The following is a 4,289-nucleotide window of genomic DNA, read 5'->3' on the forward strand; positions in this document are numbered from 1 at the left end:
CAATTCTGGTTTCCTCGGTGTGTATGCCCAGCAGTGGGATTGCTGGGTCATAAGGTAGTTCTATTTGCATTTTAAAAGGCAGTAACTGGTCTCAATAATGACCTAAGACTTCTGCTTTCCAGACACAGAACAGAGTACCCTGTTCTAAGTCTGCACAATAAAAATGGAACTTGAAATGAAAAGTTGATGGCTCTTGGGCTCACAGAGAGGAACAAAGTGTCAAGTTCATAAATGAACATTCAGTAACATTAAACATTTTCCAAGTTCTTAAGATTAGTAATAAAGACAAAGGAAGAAGTAACTTTTTATATATTTAGTCCTCTGATAGAAACAAAAGGGATAATATTAATATGAGCATTCACTTTGATAAAATATTTTCCCGGTATTAGATTTTATTCTGTAATTTTAAATTATAATAACAATAGAGCTGCTGCTCAACATTTAGAATAAGCAAATAGCTTAAAAATTGATAGCTCTATATATCACTTTTTATTTGATGTACATGGCTTGGTAATGGTTTCTTCTGGTTCCCTTCTCTTAATGAGATTATTATGTCCTTGAACTTAGTTGGCCAGTCACTTGTGGCTTTTATATTTGTGTACTTTTGAGTTCCACCCCCAATAGATGCTTAAGAAACTTTAGTTTAACTATCTCTGGGAATTCTTTCTAAAATGTAATTGGAAATGGGTAAGATTGAGTCTCCCTCAATATGATCAGAGAGAAGTCAAAATAAAACCTAAACAAAACACTTGTATTTTAGACTTCTTTGACATTAGCAGATAGAGAGCTTCCTCATTCCTTTTTAAGCTGAATGCTATCCCACTGTACTATTGAAAGTGCTTGGTAATACATTTGGTAGGGGATTTCTATGTGCCGGGTATTATGCTAAGTATTTTATCTACTTGATATGATCAAAACTGTATACAAGGGGAAAAGATACCATTATGATCTTCCTTCTGTCAAGGAGAACACTGAAGATCAGAGAGCCTGAACACTTTGCTGTTTCCATAAAGGGAAGTTAGGACAGTCCCAAGAAGCTGGCCATCATTAAGCAGCTTTTAGAGGTAGACTTCCTGTCCAGGAGCATTGAGCCAAATTAAACAGACTGTCCGCAGCTGGGAGATCTGGAGACTGACAACATAACCAGTAGTCACAGCCCCAATTAATAAACACATATTAAGTTTATGGTCAAAAGCTGAATGGATATATTTGGATTGTGTTGCAACAAGAATTATGGTGAAGAGAAAATGTGGCAACTCAGATTTCATATTGCTCTCTTTTGCAAACTGGCTCTTTGACTTTGCTGAGTGATTTCTTCTCTTCAGGCCTCAGCTCTTCACAGGGGAGTTGAACTATGTGGTTTCAGAGGCTCATGCACTAGGATAAGAAGGGAACAACGCTGGAGAATGACTTGCGGTAACTGTCAACGTGCAGAATTATTTTTTAAAAATCTGTAACACATAACTTCCACTGAGTCAGGTTTCTGAAACACTCATTTATTCATTCACTCAAGTACTTATTGGGCACCTACTGTGTGCCAGGTACTGTACCAAGTAGTGTTCTGGAAGTGAACAAAATGAAATCCTCATTTTCCTAGTTTACATTCTAGTAAGAGAAGACAGAAAATAAGCAAATATATATAACCGGTACTATGTCAGATGGTAGTAAATGCTAAAGACCAGAAAATGAACAAGGGAAACTGATGGTAAGGGAAGTATCCCACCACAGTGCACTCTAGGCTCTTCCTTGAACATACCAGACCCACTCCCAAATGTGTACTTCTGATACATTTGCCTGCAATACCCTCCGCCAAATATCCCCACAGCCAATTCTCTATCATTCAAACATTATCTGCTCAAAGCCACCCAACATATGAAAATCCACCCTCCCCAACTCTGTTCTGTTTTTCCCATAGATCTAACATCTGATGCAAACTGCTTATTTGTGTGTTGAAAGTCTGTCTTCCCAGAAAGACTATGAGCTCTATGAAGGCAAGGCCTTTTGTTTTGTTCAGGATATATTTCAAAGCCTGATGAAAAGTAATGTTTAATATGTTGATTAATGTCCAAATTAATTAATAGGTGAATGAATGAATGAATTAGAAAGATGATCAGAAATTGTCTTCTCTAATGAGGGGTTGATATTGTTGTATAGTTGCTCAGTCCTGTCCCACTCTTTGCAACCCCATGGGCTACAGCACGCCAGGCCTCCCTGTTCTTCACCAGTTCCCAGAGATTGCTCAAACTCATGTCCCTTGAGTCAGTGATGCCATCCAACCATCTCATCCTCTGTGGTCCCCTTCTCCTCCTGCCTTCAATCTTTCCCAGCATCAGGGTCCTTTCTAATGAGTCAGTTCTTTGCATCAGGTGGCCAAAGTATTGGAGCTTCAGCTTCAGTCTTTCTAATGAATATTCAGGATTGATTTCCTTCAGGATTGACTGGTTTGATCTCTTTGCAGTCCAAGGGACTCTCAGGAATCTTTTCCAAAAACCACAGTTCAAAAGCATCAATTCTTCGGTGCTCAGCTTTCTTTATAATCCAACTCTCACATCCATGCATGACTGCTGAAAAAACCACAGCTTTGACTAGATGGACCTTTATTGACAAAGTAATGTCTCTGCTTTTTAATATGCTGTCTAGGTTTGTCATAACTTTTCTTCCAAGAAGCAAGCGTCTTTTAATGTCATGGCTGCAGTCACCATCTGCAGTGATTTTGAAGCCAAGAAAATAAAGCTGTCACTGTTTCCATTGTTCCCCCATCTATTTGCCATGAAGTGATAAAAAGAATAAATAGTAAAAGTTTGATATTTAAAAGTCAGAATTTAAGGAAAATTGCTATATCCAGATGTGACCTTACAATAATTTAAATAATATTTATTGACTATGAATTAGCATGAAAACTGTAATGTATAGATAAATGAAAAACACAAAATGCAAAGGTACACATGTATTTTTATTTACAATCATGTTTAAAAAAGCATTTTTAGAAGAAAGATTGGAAGGAAATATACCAAAAGTTACCAGTATATATTATAGTGATTATTGGTGATTTCCATCATTTCTTATAGTTATAAATTTTCTGTAAGGTTTCAAATCTTTGATATGAAAATTAAAAAATGAAAATTTTTAAGAAGTTAATCTGCATGATGCTACCTGTCTTTAGTGGTATTATAAAATTTTTTATCTGGATTTGATTGTATTTTACATTTAGAAATTAGACCTTCACAGTGTCACAATGTCAGTAGCCCCTGACAAGCAGGGACCCAGAGTTGGAAAGCGCACACCTATATCATCTTTCACAGAAAGACAACAGAGGCAGAGGCGGAGGGTGAATCAACTCTCAGGCCTTCCATAAGAGCATCATACCTTCTTGAGTTTACCTTCCAAGTAGATCGTCTCCAAAAGAAGGAAATCCTATCAACTGAAACAGGCCTTTCAAGAGAACACATGCATAAGTGATTATATATAGAACATAACATCAGAAAGACAAAATTGCCCAAGACTCTGCTTTTTCCGATGTGTTTCCATTACTTTGGTGGTCAAGAAAGATAACTGAAGATCAGCAACATGGTATTAATAGCTGAAGTGTGCATGGGATGTGTTATCCCATTTATTCCTCAGAAAAATTCACTGAGTTAGGAAGTATATTAACAAATTTCAGATGAAAAAGGGCTATAAGTAACCTGCCCAGAGTTACAAGGCCAGAAGGATAGTGTTTCAAATTAAACTTAAACTGGTTCTAAAACCACTACTCTAAACTTATATATGGGGACCAAAATATTGAGTATTTCTTAGTAGGATTCCTTCACAATTGCACTTCTGTGTCCCTTAAATGTTGTTTACTAAAATATTTTTTATTAATGATTTTGGGTTACTAGCATGGCTCCAGTTTCTACGTCTAGAGCAATGTCAGACTAGGCAAGCATGAATACTATCCTGAAATCTTTCACTGTATCTACATGATCAGCATCTGTGTGGGAGAGACTCCTGGTGGGTAAAAGAGGCGTCATATTGGAATGGATGTCTTCGCAGGGAGTTGACGACAGCTCCCCCTGCCTCAGTTCTCATGCCCTTGTGAGAAGTTACATTAGTCACTAGTTCTGCATTCATCGAGCCCAGGCAAGGAGAAGAAGCCAGAAGTTAGAACATAGGCTTGAATGGGAATTCTGCATTTGATCCTTCTCAATGGACCAGATGACCAGGTCACACCCTGAGGTGACCCCATTCGTTAAATCAGATAATTGCTTAGTAATATATACTTAAGTAAATTGCTAGCTAGAAAACCAGTC

The sequence above is a fragment of the Capra hircus genome, chromosome 4 (assembly GCF_001704415.2).
Source record: "Capra hircus breed San Clemente chromosome 4, ASM170441v1, whole genome shotgun sequence".
NCBI classification, from domain to species: Eukaryota; Metazoa; Chordata; class Mammalia; order Artiodactyla; family Bovidae; genus Capra; species Capra hircus.